The sequence below is a fragment of the Peromyscus maniculatus genome, chromosome 13 (genome assembly GCF_049852395.1).
Source record: "Peromyscus maniculatus bairdii isolate BWxNUB_F1_BW_parent chromosome 13, HU_Pman_BW_mat_3.1, whole genome shotgun sequence".
NCBI classification, from domain to species: Eukaryota; Metazoa; Chordata; class Mammalia; order Rodentia; family Cricetidae; genus Peromyscus; species Peromyscus maniculatus.
The window spans coordinates 46,118,656-46,142,329 of NC_134864.1; the positions used below are offsets into that span (position 1 = coordinate 46,118,656).

Here is a 23,674-nt window from a genome sequence, read left to right on the forward strand (position 1 = left end):
CTAGACTCAAACCTCCTGCCAATCAGAGCTGGACCCACTGTTGTTTTTGCGACCCTTCAAAGCACACAGCACACTATGGGATTTACGACAGCTGAATGAAGAGCTAAATGCTCCAAACAAAGCATCATCCGTTGAGGATAAAACATGTTCTGTTAAATAGAAAAATTTGTAACAGCACTTCAAAAAAACAAAAACAAAAACAAAAACAAAAACCCCAAATTCAGTTCTTTGTTGCTAAGTTACTGAAGCCAGAAGAGACAGAAAGATAATAATGAAAGATTGGATTCTTTTTGCTATTTATATAATATCATCTTTTACTTTTTCATTGAGTCTGTTCAGAGTTGCTTGATTAAGGAAATAATAACGACTCCTAAGTGTTTGTTCTCAATTGTATAGTCTCATAAAAGCTTTAAAAAAGTGTATGTTTATTACACTTAACTATGTACAATTATAAGGATAATAGATTGACATATTAATTGTATTTAAACTATTCAGTAAATTCAAAACTTTAAAACATACTTTATCTTTTTAAAAACATGGTTATTTAGGATATCAAAGAATAGCTTTTCTATTTTCTACCTTACAGGAAAATTTTCATGTGCTTTGGAATCTTGTGATGATGATTTGGTCTCTTTGTGATTTTTCAGCTGTTTGAATTGGGTATTCATGATGTAGTTATCATTATTTTGTAAACAGCATTAGCACATGGCTGGACAGACAGAAAACATGGACTGTGCCCTAGAGTAGGATGTAGGACTATTTAAAAATATAAACACAAGAACATGACACGAAGGAAACTCAGTATTGTAGTCCATTATTTAGCATTTTTAATTATTTGATGCTGCTTCAACTTTTGGTTAAAATGACATTTTGCCTTATTTATCAGGAAATATTATACATAAAAGAACAAGAGGGCCAGGGTGATTGTTTGATGAACGAACATAAGAACCAAGTTTAGATATCCAACATCCACTTAAGAGCCAGGCATGCTAGTTACCTCCAGAGCAGAGGTTGAGCAGGGGACTGGGATTAGAAGGGTAATGAGAAGGAGGATTCATGAAAGAACCTGTCTCAAAATATAAAATATGGAATGGCTGAAGAAGCCCCTGATATATTCCTGTGGCCTCCATATGCATGTGAGCACACATGCATTCATATGTGCACTGCACATTCACACAAAAACATGTACACACAAACATATAAATGTATAAACATCTGTATACCACCCACACACAAAAGAAAGAAAACACTGGAGATAAAAGAAATAATGCATAACTGTATCTTAGAGAGAATGTGATGTATGTTTTCATTTTTTTCTTTCTTAGTGGATATTTTACTTAGCAAATAATCATTGTCAAATATTATTTTTCTATCAGGAATACACACACACACACACATATAATTTCTAAAAATCACAACTCTGATTTTTTGTGAAAATATTACTTAGAACAGTTGTTTAAAGTATGATTTTACTTTTTCCAGAAAAAAACCAAATTAGTATCATATATTTTATTTTTAATTTAAAGGAAGATAATTTGGTCACCAGAAGATCAGGTTAAATGAAGCAGGCAAAGGTCTACATAATACAATTTGAAAGGGTTATAAAATATTGTTTTCCTGAATTATCTCCTACCCTGGCTTTCGATTTGACCACAGACACCACTTAAAATAATTGCAGGGACTGTACTAAGTATGCATGAGTGAAGGCAGTGAGGAATTGAGGCACATTAGTATCACATTAATACTCCCATATGGGGACTTGGTTGCTTGGATGTTTTTTGTTTTTGTTTTGTTTGTTTGTTGTTTTGTTTTGTTTTTTTCTAAGTCAAATAGCTAAGAAGGACTGGGAGTGAGGACTGCTTTAAATTTAAAGGTGAGGATAAAACAAATGAATAAAGCAGAGCTTTTTAAAAAAAACGAGGACTTGTAAAATGCTACAGTGGAGGGTTATTGATAGGTAGAGAGCAAAATGAAGCTTCTAGCTGACTGAGGTCAAGTACACAGGCTTTGTGAGAGTACTCCAGATATGAATTGGAACAAGAGGTAGTAGAGACTAATTTACAATTGTGTATGAAGGTGACCATAGCTGTAATAATCATCACTCATGTTGCCATTGTGTTGCAGTTTCTGTTGTATATAAGTTTTGCATTATTATATCTCCATCTTCTACTTCCCTATGAAAGGAACCTCTGAGTAACTATAAACTGCCCAGTCAATTCCCATCATGACCAGTGATATTCTTAAACAATTAAATAACTTTATTTAATAAGCTTTTGATAAAGCCTTCAAAGAGACTTGTATTACCATTGGTGTCACAATGATATCACAGAGGACATATTTTGAATCAGAGAAAAGTATTTAAGACTTCACAGTTTCTTCACACTGATTCGAAGACAGTGAAGAATTTTCTTTTGAATTTCCTTACATTACATTTGGCGATGTTTAGTAAGAGCTACAAAAGAAATAAAATGAATCTTAAGTTGAAGTATTGTGTGTATTATTGATAATGTAGACATTAAGGAAATATGTATTTTAAATGATACCTTGAACTCAACTTTCAAGGAGTTCCTACCCCTGTATGATACCCAAGGAAGCAATGGAAACCATTATGAAAATCTACCGGCCTGTCTTATCTCCATTCCTGCCTTGTGCTCTCCACAGCCACAGAACTCTTAATGATCACTACCTATAGCCCCCTTTAACCTCTCTGTTTTCTGTAGATGCTAATACTTTCTCCTAGGGCTGTGCTTATTGTTAAGTCTGAGAATAAATCTTTTCCTAAATCCCATTGGCAGATCCCAGTACCTTTTCATTCTTCCATTGCACTTTATATATATCACTACTAAAGAATGTGTCTTTCCGGTGATAAATTATCTGGATAATATTTTACTTATGATAGGAAATCTTGTCACTTCATTTTTTATATTTTTAATACCTGGCCTATCACACTGTGCATAATAATAAATTGTTACTGAATCCTGAATTGATGAATAACAATGAATAAATAATAGAAGTGACTTTATCTAAATAACCATGAATCTATTCAGGGTGACACATGAATAATAACAAAGTTTTTAGGTGAGATTAAAATCATATTATTTGAAATTTATCTTCTGATATTTTATCTTGTGATAGAAATATTAATTATATTAAACTATCAGAAAACTAAGAGTATTGTTCTATAAATATTTTCCATATTTCAAACAACAACAATGAGGAAAATATCATTTAAACTATTTTTTTTATCAATTCAGAATTATGACATTAATTTGGGGGTAGACATTGGATGGGTACATACGAAAATGGAAAATAAAGAACTCTACTCTGGTTCTTCTTTTTCCTTTTTATCCCAAGTACTTTCAAGAGAACTGAATGTGACAACTTCCTTCACACAGTATGCCTTCCTCACAGTCCTTCAGAAGAAATTTCTTAAAATGCTTTCACTGCTCTTGTTTCTTGAATTGTTAAACATTCAACATTCAGGTTGATAGACATGTTCAGTCAATTCTCTATTTATTCTAAGAACTACCAATTGAACTCTTAGTTTGAAAAATTTTAACTTTCTACTTATTCTATATTAAATGAACTATATTCTTTATTATTCACTTTAAAGTATATGGAAACTAGAAGAAAGACTTTCCTTTACTCGGAGAAAAGTGTTCTTTTCACTCACTGGAATACTCTTCTGTACTCACCCTCAGGTTTATCTGACTAGCAAATTCAAAGAATTCTAAACCCATCCAAGATATTAGCTGGTACATAAATACTGTAATCTGAAGACAGCCCTCCACTCTGTCTTCATGGTATCTAACTTTACCCCTGACAGCAGGGCATCTCACTGTATCATCAGATGATAGTTTGACCCTGTTTATTATGTGTGAAATGCACTACAAATTCACTGATAGGCCACAGAAGTATGTGGTACAGTGTCTCCTGACATTTCAAAATATTGTTGAAATAATTACAGAGGTTTATAGATACTCCTATGGAAAAAAAAGAATAGAGGAATAAACCTTATGTCTACATTCCTGAAAGGAGTCCAGACATGGGAAGCAACTTTTTTGGCTGAGATAAGAAACGTGATCTCCAGTTAGTCACAGATGCTTGCATACATCTTTCTGATAAGCATTTCCTCCTTAGTCATTGCTGTCATATACTGTTAGATGCACCACAGGCAATTTCTTGAGTCAGTATTTCAGATACTATGTAAATGTAAGAGACCTTAGCCCCCCTAAACTATTTTTTATGAAAAAATTTGTTTATTATAACAATTTCCTACTAATGGGATAGTCAAATGGCTTAACTTTGAAAGATGCACATAAACACTAAACAGATTAACTTGCATGTAAACAGAGGCTTTTCCTGTCCCACCCCTCCTGCAGCCCCTTGTGAAACAATCACTCAGAGGCTTGATATTAATTACAAACTGTTTGGCCTATTACTTGTGCTTATTACTAACTAGCTCTTCCAACTTAAATTAACCCACTTCTATTAATCTATGTTTTATCGTGTGTCTTGTAGTTTTACCTGTGATCTAACACATTTGCTCACGAGGCGTCTGGCTGACATCTGCCCCTTAATCTGCTCTTCTTGTATCTCTGCTTGGATTTCCCACCTGACCCTCTCCTGCCTTGCTATAGGCCAACGCAGCTCTTTTATTAACCAATGGTAATAAAACATATTCACAGCTTATAGAGGGGTTATACTATAGCACTTGTGTCTCTAAACATAGTGGAAACTTACGATGGTGTCAATTTCCAGTAGGATAGAATAATAAGAATTTAGCAAAGACAAACTCTTTCTGTGAGGCTACAGTTACCCTGAAACCCAAACCACACAAAGATGCAACAAAGAAAGAGAATTATTGACTGATCTCCCTCATGAACATTGATGCAAAAAAAACTCAATAAAATATTGGCAAATCGAATCCAAGAACACATAAAAAAAAATCATCCACCATGAACAAGTAGGTTTCATCCCAGAGATGCAAGGGTGGTTCAAATTATGAAAATCTGCCAATGTAATCCATCATATAAACAAACTGAAAGAAAAAATAACACATAATCATCTCATTAGATGCTGAAAAAGCCTTTGACAAAATCCAACACCCCTTCATGATAAAAGTCTTAGATCAGGAATACAAGGAACATACCTAAACATAATAAAGGCAATTTACAGGAAACTGACAGCTAACATCAAATTAAATGGAGAGAAACTAAAAGTGATTCTACTACAAAAAAAGGAATAAGACAAGGCTGTCCAGTCTCCCCATATCTATTCAATATAGTATTCAAAAGTTCTAGCTAGAGCAAAAAGAAAACAAAAGGAGATCAAGGGTATACAAATAGGAAAGGAAGAAGTCAATCTTTTGTTATTTGCAGACGATACGTTAGTATAAATAAGCCAGCCCCAAAATTCTACCAGAGAACTCCTACAAGTGATAAACACCTTCAGTAATGTGCTAGGATACAAGATTAACTAAAAGAAAATCAGTAGCAACCCTATGTACAAATGATAAATGGGCCGAGAAAGAAATCAGAGAAACATCACCCTTTACAATAGCCACAAATAATATAAAATACCTTGGGGGTAACTCTAACCAAGCAAATGAAAGAACTGTATGACAAGAACTTTAAGTCTCTAAATATAAATTGAAGAAGATATCAGAAAATGGAAAAATCTCCTATGTCCATGGATACATAGAACCAACATAATAAAAATGGCAGTCTTGCTAAAAGCAATCTACACATTCAATACAATCTCCTTCAAAATCCAACACAGTTCTTCATAGACCTCGAAAGAACAATACTCAACTACATATGGAAAAACAAACAAACAAACAAAAAAACCTAGGAAAGCTAAAACATCCTTTACAATAAAGTGATTTCTGGAGGCATCGCCATCTCTGACTTTAAGCTCTACTATAGTAATAAAAATAAATAAGTAAATAAGTAAGTAAGTAAGTAAGTAAATAAATAAATAAATAGCTTGGTACTGGCATAAAAACTGACATGTGAACCACTGGAATAAAATTCAAGACCCTGACATTAATCCACACACCTATGAACACCAGATTTTTAACAAAGAAGCCAAAACTGTACAATGAAAAAAAAAAGCATCTTTAACAAATGGTGCTGTCATAACTGTATGTCAACATGTAAATGCTTACAAATAGATCCATATCTACCACCATGCACAGAACTCAAGTCTAAGTGGATCAAAGATCTCAACATAAATCTAGCTACACTGAACCTGATAGATAAGAGAGTGGGAAGTAGCCTAGATTGAATTGGCACAGGAGACCACTTCCTAAATATAACACCAGTAGCACAAACACAGAGAAAAACAATTAATAAATGGGACCTCCTGAAACTGAGAAGCTTCTGCAAGGCAAAGGACATAGTAAATAAGACAAAATGACAGCCTAAAAAATGGGATAAGATCCTCACCAGCCCTAAATCTGACAGAGAGCTGATTTCCAAAATATATAAAGAACTCAAGAAAGTAGACATCAAAACACCAAACAATCCAATTAAAAATGGGCTAAGCCGGGCGGTGGTGGCGCACGCCTTTAATCCCAGCACTCGGGAGGCAGAGCCAGGCAGATCGCTGTGAGTTCGAGGCCAGCCTGGGCTACCAAGTGAGCTCCAGGAAAGGTGCAAAACTACACAGAGAAACCCTGTCTCGGAAAAAAAAATGGGCTACATATCTAAACAGAGAATTCTCAACAGAAGAATCTCAAATGACCAAAAAGCATTTAAGGAAGTCTCAACATCCTTAATCATTAGGGAAATGCAAATCAAAATGACTCTGAGATACCTAATCTTACACCTGTCTGAATGGCTAAGATCAAAAACACTGATAACAGCTTATGTTGGAGAGGATGTGGAGCAAGGGGAACATTCCTCCACTGCTGGTAGGAGTGCACACTTGTACAGCTTCTTTGGAAATCAGTATGGAACTTCTCAGAAAATTGGGAATCAATCTATCTCAAGACCCAATTATACCACTCTTGGTATATATAAACCAAAGAATGCTCAATCATACCACAAGGACACTTGCTCAGCTATTTTCATAGCAACATTATTCATAATATCCAGAACCTAGAAACAACCCACATGCCCCTAAACTGAAAAATGTATAAAGAAAATGTGGTACATATACAAAATGGATTATTACTTAGCTATAAAAAGCAGTGACATCATGAAATTTGCAAGCTAATGCATGGAATTACAAAATATCCTGAGTGAGGTAACTTAGACTCAGGAAGACAAATATGGTATGTACTCACTCATAAGTGAATACTAGATGTAAAACAAAGGATAATAAGACTACAACCCATAGCTCCAGAGAAGATAGGAAACCAGGAGAACCCTCAGAGTCATGCATGGATCATGCTGGGAAGGGGAAACAGAGGTGATCTCCATAAGTAAACCGGGAATGAGGGGGCAATAGAGGGGAGGCCTGGAGGATGAGAACATGAGGGAACTGGATGATTGAGCTGGTGGAGGGATGGAGTGTGAGAGCAATGAAAAAGATATTTTGATAGAGGGAGACATAATGGGTTAAGAGAGAAACCTGGTGCTAGGGAAATTCCCAGGAATCCACAGGGAACACCCCAGATTAGACTACTAGCAATAGTGGAGAGGGTGCCTACCCTGGTATACAGACTGGTGCATACCCTAACTGTCATCATAGAGCCTTCATCCAGTAACTGATGGAAGCAGATGCAGAGATCCACAGGCAAGCACCAGTCTGAGCTCCAGGAGTCCAGTTGAAGAGAAGGAAGAGGGGTTATATGGGGGGAGGACGCGTGTAAAGTTTATGATGGAGAAATCTACAGAGAAAACTGAACCAAGCTCATAGGAATTCACGAACTTTAGACCAACAGTTGTGGAACCTGCATGAGACCAGACTAGGCCCTCTATATACAAGAGACAGTTATATAGCTTGGACTGTTTAAGGGGCCCCTGGCAGTGGGATCAGGATCTATCCATGGTGCATGAGCTGGCTTTCTGGATCCCATTACCTATGGTGGAACACCTTGTTCACTCTTGATGTAGGGAGGAGGGGCTTGGCCTTGCCTCAACTGAATGTACCAGGCTTTGCTCACTCCCCACTGGAATCCTTACACTTTTGGAGGAGGGGATGGGGGTGGGTCGGCAGGGAGGTGGCTGGCAGGGAGCAGGAGGGGAGATGAGAGGTAGATCTGTGGTTGGTAGGTAAAATGAATAATTTTTTAAATAAAAAAAATTAGTTTTGGCAAAGAAAAGCAGCTAGTTACAATTCTTTAAAAAATGAACACAGTAGAAGGAGAAAACTGACTCCATAAAGCTGAACTTCTGACCTTACCATACTCAATAGAAACAACAAGGACAACTCACAGCTAGCATGGCTTCCATGGGTTCACTGCTTAAGTTCGTCCATCTTGTGGCTCCCTATCCTCTTGAATCTTGCTCTATTATGAGCAAGATTCAAGTGCTTTTCCATCATGGGTCCTTGAGGAAGAAGGAGTAGAGAATGGGCTCCATCGCCTTTGAAGACAGTATCAAGCCATGACACCACTTCCTTCTTGACAATATCACATCAACCAGGATGTAGCTGCAAGAAATACGGTGGTATAAAAATCTTCGGTTTCACATGGATGTCTAGCAAATACTAATTACCAGTTATTGTCAACGAATGAAAGGGACAGGCTTTAGGGAGGTAACCTTCTCTGTGCCAGGGTCAGAAGGCAAAGTTGATGTTTTGATATCTATCCTAATTTCTTACTAGAAAGTAGGAGGTGAAAACATTCGGGTCTTGATGTATATATTTGCCATTTGCCACGGTGAAGGAATAACCGAGTGTTTTTAATCACATCGAAGAGAAGTTCACTAAAGGTATTCCAATTGCCTATGTCCTTCAAGGCACCATCAGTAAGTACACCATCCTAGAGAAGCCCCAACTGGTAGGGATTTCCTGCGTCTTCCAAGTGCCTCTGCTAGCCACACTGCATTTTCATGGTCTTTTCTTCCCCTAGTATGAGTTCCATTTCAAGGCACACATTATTTATCTTAGGCAGAAGCTACACCGAGGCAGAAGAGGCCATCATCCTCTTTTTTTTTTTTTAAAGAAATGACCAGTCATGAGAATCCCTGTGAAAATCTATGAGAAAAGGGCATTACAAAGCAAGATCCGGACACAATACCAAACAAGGAAGTACATTCTCACATTAAAACAATCTACAGCTAAACAGGCAGGCTGGGGTAATTAGTTAGTTGGAAGAAAGCCAAGACCTTGAGACAAACATTTTAGTTTCTTGAAAAGTGCATTGGGATTTCTAATGGCCACTTAGGGTCAAGCCTGGAGTGTTGAATCTCATTGAGGAAACAGTATCTCATCAAGGATATAGAGGTATCTGGGAGCTTGACATTTGCAAGTATGTTACTTGATGGCTACTGAAAAAAGTTCTACAGACCAGGAAAGTAGATGCTAAGTGATGCTGAGTCACAAGGCTTTAGTAATGTGTATGTGTGTGTGTATGTGTATATATATATATATATATATATATATATATACATATATATATAATATTATATTATAATATATACACATATATTATTATATATTATATATTATTATATATAATTACTTCTCATTTATTTGTATTGGGAGTTGTAATTGTGTTTGATATTGATTCACTAGTGTAATATGACTACGTTATTCAAAACTGGGTGAGAAATGAGATATTATTCAATATCACAAATATTTTAAAATCTTTCAAAACCTACTAAACATTTTGGGGTTCAGATGTTTGTCAATATTTATGCATTAGTAATACATGTAAAGACATCTCTATATAAAAGTGGAGTAGTACTTAGGGACAATGAATAAAATTACACAAAATTTATCAGAATTTTATACCATAAAGAAATACAGAAATGTATCTATGTGCAGTGAATTAACTATTGCTTGGTAAACTTTGAAACAATAATGGAATCTTTTGAAAATCAAGTGTCTGAAGGTGTGAAATTCTTAATGGAGAAAAATATCCTTTTCTTCAAAAGATTTCTTTGCATTTTGTGACAATGTCTAGAGATTTGATATATTGCTTTTTACCTTACTCTCTTGAGCATAAGCAAACTTGACTTTTCTGGCAAATAAAACATAACATCTGAGGAAAGTCCAATTTTTTTTCTCCGTGGCAATGTTATTTTATGAAAAATATATTATGTGTTATAAAAATATTATAGTGGATAACTAAACTACTTCATACTTATAATTTTGTGTCAGTCAAATAAGCCTACAGACACTCCCCTATTTTCCTCACATATTGTCACAGCAACTTCTTAAAACTCACTTTAAAAAAAAACAATTTGCATTGTATAGAAATTTAAGAAGCATGTCATCTTTGACATGGACATTTCTATTTGTAAAAACCATTTACATAATGATTACCCAAATTCTTTCTATATTTCTAGTGAGTTAAGCTTCAAAATAATTTTCTTAAAGTTTGTCAGGAAGGAAAACGGCATTGTGTCTATTGTGTATTATGACTACGATACAAATATCTGAGTCTGCCCTGGAAATGAGGTGTGTTGTTTCCACACCACCTGTGGTGGGCTCGTCACCATATGGAACTACGCATTGTATTCAAGTGTGTAGATGTGTAATTGATGGGAGCCTGGTGCCAGCGTAACTCTGAGGTGGGCTTAGAGACTCATCCTACACAGTCTTGATAATGTGAGGGCCTTTTCTGAGAAACATTTAGATCAATTTCTTGATTTCTCCCTTCAGAGAGGATGCTCTTTGGATTGGAGATCCATGGTTGGCCAAATGAGTGAGGTTCTTCAAGAGGCTCTAGAGGAGAAATGTTTTCTTTGTGTTTCTCAGATTTGTTTGTTTCTTACCTGCTTGACCATGATGACCAGCTTGTTCTCTGTCAGTGAAGTTAGTAAGTTCCTTAGCAAGACTCTACTGTCACCTTGTCTTTGCAGGTTAAACATTATTGATTTATGTTTCTCAGCTTGCTATCTCTATATTATTTCACTTATTTTCTATGTATTTCCCTGTAGGTTTGAAGATTTAATTTTTATTCTTTTACTTCAATATTCTCAATGACTGACAGATGCTATAACTCTGTTACATGTAATATTATATCATATCCTTGTGGCCAATATACACATGGTCCGTTCTTACCAGGAATTGTGATGTTTTCAAGGATGTCAGCTGATTTTTTTTTCTCTTATAGCACACTACATACTTTCTCTTATCATGAATGAGATCAGTGCTAACATCATCCAGGTGATAAATAGAGCACTCATTCCATTGTTGTATTAAGTATATATTCCTGAGACTTACTCATTTTAATTGTTTTCACATTTGTATTTAGACTTTTGTGTTCTACTTTTTCTAGTTATGTATTCATGAAATTTCGCTTATATTTTAAAAAATATTTAAAAACATATTCATAATTGTGACATAGTACTAAGCATATGTATGTACCACATTTAAATAATTAGTCCATTAGGGCTAAACATTTTTCAAGCTTCCAATAATTTGCATGTGTATGGAATACTCCTATGAATATGTATTTATGTGACTTTTGTTTCCAATTCTCTGGTTTAAAATAGTGGCTACTGATTTTAGGTTAATTCCACCTTTGGTGAATTAATTTTGAGAATTTTAAAAGTTATAATATTAGTTATATTAAATAAATTTGAACAAAATAGTTAAGATAATCAAGTGGCAATATTTCTCAAAGGAATTAAGGAGGTTTATTTCATTGTCTTATCATTCTTCAAGTTTTCCACTCACATCTGAAAAAATCTAGGATTTCTCAGTTTTAGGACAGGGATAGTGATAACAAATGTCACAAAGACTGGATTTTCAGATCAAAAACTTATTTAAATATTGATTTTATTAGATCATTTACTGAATTCAAGGGTAAATGTGATAACAATGGAGGCATGCAGACTCACTGTGAATGTAAGCAGTTCCCACAAGGGAAAGGGCAATGAATTCTTGATAAACATTCTAGAAGATTTTATCCTTTAACTATTTTTGATTTAATATTTTGTCTGAATTTTGTAAATCAGTTAATCTTCATTATTATTAATATGGTTTTAAAAATAATTCATGCCAGGTGGTGGTGGTGGCACATGCCTTTAATCCCAGCAGTTGAGAGGCAGAGCCAAGTGGATCTCTGTGAGTTCGAGGCCAGCCAGGTCTACAGATGGGAGATCCAGGACAGGCACCAAAACTACACAGAGAAACTCTGTCTCAAAAAAAAAAATTCATGATAGACAAAAATCTATAGTATAATCTTATTTATATTCTGATGACACTTTTTTCATGAACAATTTGTTTTAATTACAGTCCTATTGTAAACAGATTCTTCCTGGAATCAGAAATTCTATCGGTGCCATTAGATAGGCCATTTTGTTGTACCAGTCAGCTGTATTTCACGAAGCTCTGTAAGTTCTCTTTGACATCCTGGGTGCATCCTGTAGTGTATATCTTCTCCTATCTCTTCACTGCTTTACTATTTCATTTTCTTAATTGAAATCTTCATAAATCTCTACCCCTTCCCCAAAAATATGTAAAGGAGAATTCATGAAGTGTTAACTTACTATGTCTAAAATTATTTCCTTCTGTGATGGTCACAATGTATTGATCAATTTGATGAATGGCTTGGCCATGTCTTCAATGTGTGCCAAAAAGAATTATTCAATCTTTGAAGTCTACCTTATAACAACACATAGTCCTTGTGAGAAACCTGGTAGATATGGATCACTTTAGTTTTTTGTCTGTCTCTCTCAGACTCTCTGTAACCTCTTTATTTCCCTGGTATGCCTTTGATTATCAAATTAACCCAAGTAGAAACACCTGGGAAGAGAGTCTCCAAGGATTATTAACATTGTGCTGGCATGTGAGCATGACTATGGGGACTGTTTTAATTAAGTGAAAATGATGTTGGAAGACCCAGCCTAATATGGGTGGCAATAATCTCTAGAAAAGGGTCTATTCCTGGACTCTACAGGAGTAGAAAAATTGATCTGAGAACAAGCCAGCAAACAAGGATGTATGCATTTAATTCTCTCTGCTCTGACGGTGGATATGAAGCAACCAGGCGTTTGGAGTGTTTGCATTGACTTCCTCCCAGTGTTGGCCAATAACCTGGGAGCTACTCCAGACAAACCCTTCCTGAGACTATGTTTCCTCTTTGTCAAGATATTTTATCCACAGCAACAGAATTATAACTAAGGCCACCTGAATCTCCTTGGTTATTTGTTTGTTTGACTGATTATTGCTTGTTCATTTTAGAGTGCCATTCTGTAGTGAAGGCTCTCGTGGAACTCACAGCGTAAACAAGGATGATCTCAAAACTATGGCATTCACCCTGCCCTTTCCTGCCACGTGTTGAGATTGGAGGCCTACACAACAAAACTCAGTTTTGTCTGTAAATCTATTTTTAATTAAAATCTAGAATGATTCCTGGTATCTTGAAATTTTGACTATATGTTTCCAGGTATTTATTATTTGGGGCTTTTTGTTGTTGTGTTTTAAAATACTGTTTTGTGGCCCCCTTTTCTTTATTCCTTAAGCTAATGATAACTAATTTTTAAAATAATTTGTTTTCCTATTCTATCTTTGAGTTATCTTTCAGTAACTCATAATATTGGGCTTTCTAGAAGTTCCCTTCGTTCATCTTTCTCCCTCATTTTCACTTCTCAATTTCATCTACTATCTATGAAAACCCCCAATTTATTAAATATCATCTAATTGAAGCTATCTTATCCACAATACTTGTTGAATTTAAGGACATCTGTTTCTCCCTTGCTTTTCTATATGAGATATTGTTCTCTTATGTATAACCTCTTCAGGTTACCAGAGGACAAAACCTAGTTATTTTTTTTATTTTCTAGTTTCTGCAACTTTCTAATTTACATTGTCTTTAAGTTTTACCATTTACTAAACTTTGCTCTGTTATGTTACAACAATTATATTTCAATCATGAGCTCATAACCTGAGACTGTGGTTTATGTATTAAATGTATTAGTTAATGACAAGAGATCAAACAAGGAGATACACTATAGTTTTAGAGATAAGTATGTTATACTGTGGCAAAGAGAGCACCTAGTATTTGGAGATCTAGAGTAAATTGATTAAATAATATAATAAGAAAAATACTTAGCCGGGCGTTGGTGGCGCACGCCTTTAATCCCAGCACTCGGGAGGCAGAGGCAGGCGGATCTTTGTGAGTTCGAGGCCAGCCTGGGCTACCAAGTGATTTCCAGGAAAGGCGCAAAGCTACACAGAGAAACCCTGTCTCGAAAAACCAAAAAAAAAAAAAAAACCAAAAAAAAAGAAAAATACTTAAAATCATAAAAATCTAACCTTGCCAAACTGATATGTCACCAACTTCATATTTTCTACATGTATTTTCTTCCTTTCTCAATTCCCAAAGCCAATTACAGCTTGCATATTATCCCCACTGAGAGAACATTGTGGAAGAGAGGGCAAGAAGAATGAAAGACCCAGAAGACTGAGAGAAGGGCTGTGAGTTGCCATTTGAGTAAAACACACCTATCATAGTCATGAACTCTCATCAGCTCTTAATGCCTGAACTGTACTTGCACATGAAGATCTATATCAAAAATCAGACATGGGTGGATAAGGAGATCAAAAAGTCCTGCCCTTCACTGCTGACATATGTACTGACATATTTGACCCCTGTACCCATTGGTGATGATCAGTGTGAAGTGGATGGTTCCAATCCAGACATCAAGCATATGGTCCTGGTTAAAACAAATAGGTCAGAAAATAAAACTAAGTCATGAATGTAGAAAGGAGACTGGAAGGGAGGAATGGGGTTGATAGTTTTGAGATGGAGATAAGGGAAGAGGAGAGGGCAAAAATATGTCAGAATGCAGTGTGTGTGTGTGTGTGTGTGTGTGTGTGTGTGTGTGTGTGTGTGTGTGTAATTCTCAAAGTAAAAACTTAAGTCAAACAAACAAAGAACTTTGTGCTTTCGGGCATTATATCAACTAGGTCTTTGTTCTTCTCTAGATCTTCACAGATCAAGACAAATATATAAGGACCACAGACCAAGTTCTAATCTAATTCTTAGGGAAGCTAATGAGAATCCTTTAAAATTTAAAGTGGTTCTCAACCTTCCTAATGCTGCAAGCCTAATTACAGTTTCTCGTGTGTGGTAGCCCCCAACTTTAAAATTATTTCACTGCTACTTCATGATTGTAATTTTGCTACTTCTATGAATCCAAATGGAAATAAATATCTGTGTTTTCAGACAATATTTGATGTACCCTGTGAAAGGGTTCTTTCGATCACCCCACACACACACCCAAAAGGTAGTGATCCACAGGTTGAGAACTGCTGGTTTAAATGGTTTAATTGGTCCCCAGATGTAAAGAAAATACTCACTTTCATGATGAAGAACTGACTCAGGAGTAGTCAATATAAGCAAATCATTCTGAAGTGGTAAGAGGCAGCGCAGCGACTGCAGTGATAAACAATCTGAGAGATGGTGCTGACCTTCTTGTGTGTTAATTACAAGGAAAGAATAAACTTTAGGTGCACAGTTTGATCCCATAGATCTTCCATATATTCACAGAAACTTTATAGAGTGGAAACTTAAAATAATGATCATATATATTTCTTTCACGCTGTGCCTCTTCCCCAAGAAAGGATTTTATTTTGTTTTGTATTTTATTTTGCAATTGTGACTACCAAAATGGCATCAATGGAATTTTCTTAGACTTCAGTCTTGGTGTTAGAAGGACTTGAAAAAAATCACTTAGTGTATTTGTTACAATGAACATGTATGCATTGTAGAGAAATAAGTGCCTTGTTTAACAATACTCTCTTTGAAGCCGTGGAATATACAGCTGAAAGTATCTTCCTTTTTCATCTCTAAAGATCTAAAATCAAGTACTATTCACCTGATTGGATAATGCAAAACTAACCTATCTAGAAATATTTTCTCCCCCTCCTCTGTTTCTTTCTCTGCTCTGGTGTGTGTGTGTGTGTGTGTGTGTGTGTGTGTGTGTGTGTGTGTGTGTGTGTAGCGTGGTATGGTGTAGTAAACTCGTGTCAACAGTCTATGCCTGAAATTCTACTCTTTCTCTCTCCACCATATATTTATAGACAAGGACCATCAGGGAGCCCAGAGTTCCTTGATTGGCTAGATTGACTTGCCAGCAAGTACCAAGAACTTTGCTGTTTCCATCCCAACAGTGCTGATATTACAGAACTGTTCTGCCATGACTAGCTTTGTCCATAGATAATAAGAATATGAACTCAGATATTCAAGCTTGAATGACAGGGTAACAGAAACATCTCCCTTCGAACATCTCTTAAATGCAACTGTTTTTTTAATCCTACTCTTTTTTCTAAAGTATAATTTAAGGCTCAAGATCCTTTAAACTGTTCTTGTTTTCTCTGTTTTGTTCAGTTAATGACTTAATGCTATAAACAAATTCATGTAAATATGATAGACAGTCATCTTCCAGGAATCTTGTAAGGCTATTTGACATTTCAATAGGACTTTCCTGGTGTAAGGGTGATTGATGTCTTTTGGTGATGTGTCTGTAGCATATGTATCCAGGTATTATCATTAGAGACTTATTCTACCTTTATTACAATAATTATATGGAGAGTATGTGTGGAAAAATCCATTGCTGCTATGGTTGATGTAACTCTAGGATATTTGTTCACTTTTTCAGTCTCATACTAAATAATTGCCTGGTTTTCTCTTTCCCCACATCTAGGAACTGAGATGAGTAGGTAATGGGTGCCTATCTGTATGTGGTTAACTGATAAATATCATAGCCATTCTTGAGAAATTCACATATCACATAAACCAGATATGTTCAGTGGACTTCAGGAATGTTTTGCTTTGATTGGGGTTATTTAGATGTAGATTTCTGAGGCTTCTAGTTGTTCCAGTCAAAACTGAACTCACTCTGTCCCCTGATAACTCTCCCCCAGAGCAAGTCAGTCACTACTGTTGGTTGTGGCAATTGTCTTTCAAGGTTGCAAGAAACCCACCAACCCAATTAAAATCCACCAACTCTATTATTTGCATTCCTATTACCACAACCATTTAAGACCTTATATGAGCAAATGTTCAAGTGTTTGGAAGAGCTTTGTTTTTTAAACTGAAATCATTGGAGTATGTATTGTTGAATTCCTTTTCACCTGGATGTTTTAGTAATAACTTAATACAATGAACAATGGTAAAATTAGCAGGAGTCTTCTGGTTTTTGCATTTTCACTTATGTTCATAGATATAGTCTCTTTTAAAGCTATTAAATTAATATGATATGGTTTGAGTGGAGTTTTTCACCCATCTGAAATGTTCTAAATACAAAATTTATTATGATACATTTAAAAATTATTAATATTCATTTGCCACCTGTCAGCAAAATAGAGAAAAAATATGCTTATTAGCAAAGTTGAAGGAATACATAGATAAACTATATCAATAAATGAACTTCTATATTTTAGGATGTCTACATTGTGTAGAAGGATTTTCCTTGAAAATGTGCCAACTTTTTTTTTCAACTTTTGGATCACATCTTATTATCCTAGCTGTAATTAGAAGTCTTGTGAAATTAAGAACCATTAAATTCAATGAGTTTTCAGCACCGAAAATTTGCCCAGAGGCACCCAGCCAATGGGTCTGCTAGGCTGGGCCTTTCCCGGAGTCGTTCCTCCTCTCCTATTCACTCAAAAAGGAAGCATCTTTCCCACTTAGCTAATTAATTACACCTGCCAACAAGCAGATGGTTCTGAAAGCTTTGAAGCATGGAAATAGCTAGGTGCATATCAGCTAGCTTCCTTCAGTGGCAATTTAGATGATAAGTCTTGAAGTTCCAGAGAAATGAAATATTAAATGACTACAAAAAAAAAACCCTATAACCTTTAATTTTTTTAAAAAAGTACTTTCAGGTATAAAATCATTGCCTTTTTCCTGATCTCAGTACAAGCACATTTGCAAGCTGTTTATGTTTTTATCGAGGTTGGAAGAGTATTGGCCAGATGTTGCCAGGCAATTGTTCTTAGCACTAAGATAAAATAAAAACAGTGGACTAGGTATATTAGTAGAAATTCTCAAAATAATGTCGCTTTACAGTAAGTTATATTTTGTTGTTTGATATGTTAAATGGATGTAAGAATATATATGTAGCCATATTGAAAATAGAACTGTAGCATGGGAGGAACTTTAATATGTTCTTTCACGTGTACCTAGTGTTCTATGCTGTCAAGCTAACCTAGTTATGGTCAGTAGTGAGAAATGATCAGTGAAGTTTAATTTAAGGTAATAATATTTTGAATATCATATATATATATATATATATATATATATATATATATATATATATACCAGATCAAATTAACCATAAAAGATGAGTACATGTACAACAATGGTGCAATAATAACTTTTATGAGTTCATAATAAAATATGTAGTTTATATCTTATTGAATTCACAATGATTTAGTTTCATAAGAAATTTAAAGTATGTTTTCTGATATACTTTGTGACTTTGTATGTAAAGTAGTACTTTCTATTTTAAAGGAATATATATATATATATAAAGTAAACATATAATCTTGCAAGTGGTAGAATAAAAATGTCTCTGCACTTTTACCTGCAAATGTATTGACACATTTTCAATGGTGTCCATACATTTCTAAAATGTATCTAAATAAATCAGTGAAAACACTTCAAATTTCCAGATAAAATCACTTCCCTTACTCACATAAATAAAAAGCCACATAATAAACATATCCAATGATGGAGTCACTTAAATATGTTGTGTGTCAAATGAGAACATTTAATACATATGTCCCAAAGACAAGACTGTTCTTAGTATCTTAGTATCTAAATGCATAGAATCCAATATATTTGCTTGCATGGAAGACACTTTGATTAGGCTCAAACTCATTACTTTTAATTTTTACTTTTCTTTCTTCCCATTCTTGAGTTTTATTTCCTTTAACTTCTAACTGATTAGACTTGAAGCTTAATTAGAAAACAAATTTCAGTGTTTTGGATTTATTAGTTCATAGCTTATTTCACTTTCATTTTTTATTAATTAATCAACAACTATAAAAATGGTTGAAACACCATGCTTAAACTGTAGATTTGTTAGTAGAACCAACACCTCAATACATTTAAGCCACCCAGTTTTCCCACTCTTAGAAATGAAATTGCAAGGGACATAGAGACCAATTCTTTCAGGCTTCTGACATTGGGTATGGTAATTAAAATCCATTTTACCTTATTCATTGAACCAGAACCTCAAGGACTCAGTGTAGAGTTCCCACAGTACTTGAAAGTAATAAAATTGCCTTCAAAAACCTCAATCACTTTAGTGAATGGAAGGCTTTTCCTTAAGTAGGCTGAATTCTTCAAGTTTTATTGTACTGCCTTTTCCTCTGTGCCTACTTTTACAGAGGTAAAAGGAATCCACCTTCAGTGAAGAGGTTGGGATGTGGTCCAGACACGCTAGCAGAGCCAAGACTTTAAATGTGGTGCTTCTCATGTAGAAATAATCCCTTAAAAGCATAATTTTACCTTTCAACTCAATAAAATATTTTTGGAAAATGCTTCAGGGAAATTGCTGAGTTCTTAATTATGCTTGGAAGTAGACTGCATAAGACAGAGTATACCTCAACTCTGCTTATGCTGTGTTTTCTTTTTGTTTCTCAGACATCCCTTCCTGTAGTTCTGGGAATGTGGAATAAAAGTTTGAAATTAGAATCCCAGTTCAGCACTTAGAGTGACTTGGACTCTCAGTTTTCTAGAACATGCTGGCCAGTTAGTGTTCCAAACTTTATTCTTCTCAACTGTAACCTGAGACCATTAAAAACTGCCCTGCCAAATTTTCTTAATTAAGGGAAATACAGTATTATGCATATTCAAGTAGAGGTAGCATTTATGAAGAGTTATTACTGTGAAATCTACAAGGACCATTTAGCCAGACCCTGGAATCCTCATTGGAGTCTTGTCTGTGAGGCATTAGGCATCTTGTTTGATCATCTCTTGCTTGATATGCCTTTTGGGGACAAGAATCCCACCCCCCACACAAAATGCTGATTTAAAGACTCCAGTATTTTTATGAGTGCTCAGTACCTATAATAGTTCCCTAAAAGAAAATGTGAAAGTCAGATAAGTAGGTTAAAAATTCTAACTGGCTTGCTATTCAAATCCGTAGGGCTTTATATTTTTTTTTTATGGGTAATTTGATTCTTGGTGTAAAAAAAGTAATAAACAAACACAAAGCAGCTTACAAATTGATTAGAGTTTACCATCACAAACTTGAAATAAGTTTTCATAATGACAAAAAAGTAAAATATGCATGTTTTATTTTTTCTTAACTAACAAGTTACAAACTCTCATTTTCTAACTTAAAATAATTTTGTCAGTTATCTTTCAAAAGAATACTTATGAGATGAATAAGTGAAGTTACTGGGCAGGATAGAAACAAAATATGCTCACTGCAGGGCTGTTCCTACTATCCTTTAGTAATAATAGCACATCAGCTGGACATTTGCTGAGAAGTAACAGTGCAGTGAGCATTTCCAAGTTAACTCTTTTGGACCTTATGGTTGTGCTGTGAGTGTGATTCCATTAGTATCTTTATTATATGGATAAGTCTAAAGATACTCAGGGAGAATGAATAATGCTATATGTTAATGTTGGCAAATGTTACAAATCACAATCATGGTTACCCATCTGTCTCCATATCCCAGGAAGAAAACCACATCTCAAGAGCTATCCTTCTCTAGTATTAGACTTTTGCGTGACTGAACCATATTATCTTGTTAACATGATAACATTTGGTGTTTTCTTATGTCTAATCTTAAAAAGCATCCCTATTGCCTAAAATGAAATCCATCGACATTTATTAAATCTGGGAAAGATGGACCATTCTAAAGCGAAGCTTTTTTTTTTAAACTTAATCTGGAAGATATAGGCACATTATTGCTTGATAGGACAGAGTCTGCTGTGTCATTATATATTAAAAGCATAAAAAATTTTTTCACTTGTGGAAAATGAGATTTGTAGGGCTGGTGGTCATATGCTGATCTACTAAATCGTTACTGAAAAAGTATTAATGAGTTTGTTTTAAAATAGCATGTGTATGTAACTTGAAGTCTTTGAGTCTGTTCTCTGAGCAAATGGAGTACTGAGTTAGAACTTCTTAATTCAGGTGTGATGACCTATATTTCTCTCGATCTGTTGGCAGTATTATTTCATCTTGCCTATTACATATCTAGTGTTTGCTGTCTGTTTTATTGATATAATAAAAAACTTAATAAGTTAAGCAGTGTGTGGAGCAGTCTCAGCATTTCACTGCCCTAAGCTGCTCAGAAACATTGGTATTCTGCATTTCCCAATGGATCCAGCTGGAGACTTGCCAGATACTGGCCATGAAAGAGTTCTGGCTACTTGACCTGGGCTCATGGAAATGACCTTGACTTTATTGAAACATGAAGGTGAAAGTCACAAGGATACTATAAGGGGACCCCTTATGACCTGTGAACCAAGGACCAAACCAAAGTAAGAGAAGGAGCTTAAAATGTGGTCACAGAATGTGGCTACAGATGATAGGATATGATTCAAGAGGATTAATCCACTAGGTTTCCAGGATTACACAGTGCAAGAGCTCTAAAGTGTTACAAAATCTCTCATCTGGTCCTCAGGATAACTAGTTTTTAGATAAAAGAATCTCCCAAATTGTGCTGACGACCTGTTTTGAACAGCCTTTAAACATCCAGGTCTTCTGCACACACCATCTTTAACACTGCAAATCAATGGTGAATACTAAAATTTCCAATTTATAGATGATAAAAAAAATAAACTGACATGACTTCGTCTGTAATCTACAGTGAAGGAGTCGTGAAGATAGTGTGTATGAGCTATAGGGATTCCCCGTATGTGACAAAACTAATGTAGGAAAAACACTTGAACACATTTCAGCATCATTTTAAGTTAGTCAAAGGAAATCAAAGGAATATGTACTACATGGATAGATAAATTTGAAGTTAACAAACAAGAAAACCTGATTTGTAGTTTAAGAAATATTGTGTGAATATTTAAAAGACATGTTTCTGAATGTATGTTATCTTGAATTGATATTTATCTGTCTTTTTGCCATATATGTAATTGATATTTCATGCTTTGACAACCAATAATGCACATAGAATCACTACCCTTATTCAGACACCCATTCCTTTTTGGTTTTCTCTAAAGAATTACATAAAATATATGCTATTAAAATTCAATGTGAAGCTCTACAGCTTCTTTTCTAACTGTACAGAAGTTCATTGAGTTGTATAGACTTTGAGTTTAGTTACTTTTGATGTATAATATTTTTATTTATTTGTGTTTTATAATAAAGTTTAAAATTACAAAAATATATTTAAATGTCTTTACACATTTAGACTTTTTATAGCATTTCAGAAACAGGTTCTTTGTATTATTGTGTCAGAATTCTTTCATTCTTTATTTTTATAATTTTTTTGTTTTCAATGTTTGTTTTGCAGCATCTGTTTCTGAATCATCCAGGCCCCCAATTTACACACTTATATTCTGAATATTATCTTGTATAGGCTTAAAAATCTTGATATAGTTGAGAAACCAATAATCATTTTGCAAGATTTAATAATTCTTCTTTTTCTTGCTTTATCTTCTATTTGCAAGTTTTATCTTGCCAGCAACAAACCTACACATTGATGTTGTTATTATTGTCATCTAAGAAAATCATCCTTTATAAAAACTCTAATGAAGTGAAGAAATCACACATTGTGAGAGGAGTTATTAAAATGATACAAACTAATATAGGAGGTGAGATATTTGAAAGTGACCTTGCAGTATATCCCAGGCTTATTGTATTAAAGCTTGTAAATAAAAGGGACAAATCATTTCTGTACTAATATGACTTTCTCCCTTTATTGGAAATGAAAACATTGAACTCTGCTGATTTATTTTTCTACTAAAGCAATTACATTTTCTAGAAACTTGGAGCAGTTATTTAAGAGGATTGTTGTCTGTAATGTGGGATTTTTGCTGGGTAGAACATAAAAACATTTGAGCTTTATGTAAGGGTGTATTCTGTTTCAATATAAAGAATCCACTAAATCTTTTGTGTTTTCTGTTTATGTACTTGAATTATGCCCATGGTTATTATCAGAGCAATGTTTACCTACTATAAATTTGAGAATACATCATCAAATACCCATATTTTATTCTTTTTGATAATTGTCAATATAGTTTAATATACTTTTAAGATCTTTTGCAGAATAGTTTTAAGAATGTTATGTCAGACCTCTCTTTTAAAGAATTGTTGGAATGGCATATAATACACTATTTTTTGCTAATAATGTCAGATAGACATCAAGTTTTTCACAGTTTTTTATAACTGTTTTGAACACACTAAGACCCTTTTGGGGCAATAGAAATGAATTCTCTTATTCCTTAAAATTACATTTCGTATATAGTATTTAAGGGGATCAAGTTAGTTAGTTTTCTTGGGAAAATAAAAATTAAAATGATAATATGCATACCAACCAGGTGGAAGATCAGAAAATAGAAAAAAATAGAAAAAAACCTATCTAAAACCAATCATACAGATAGTTATGACTCTGAAGCAACTAG

General features: G+C 34.6%; 1 protein-coding gene across 7 annotated transcripts in view; it reads left to right on the top strand.

Annotated features, from left to right (window-relative positions):
• Erbb4 (erb-b2 receptor tyrosine kinase 4) overlaps positions 1 to 23,674 on the top strand; it is a 1,076,808-nt gene that overhangs the window by 663,104 nt on the left and 390,030 nt on the right. The window lies entirely within an intron of this gene.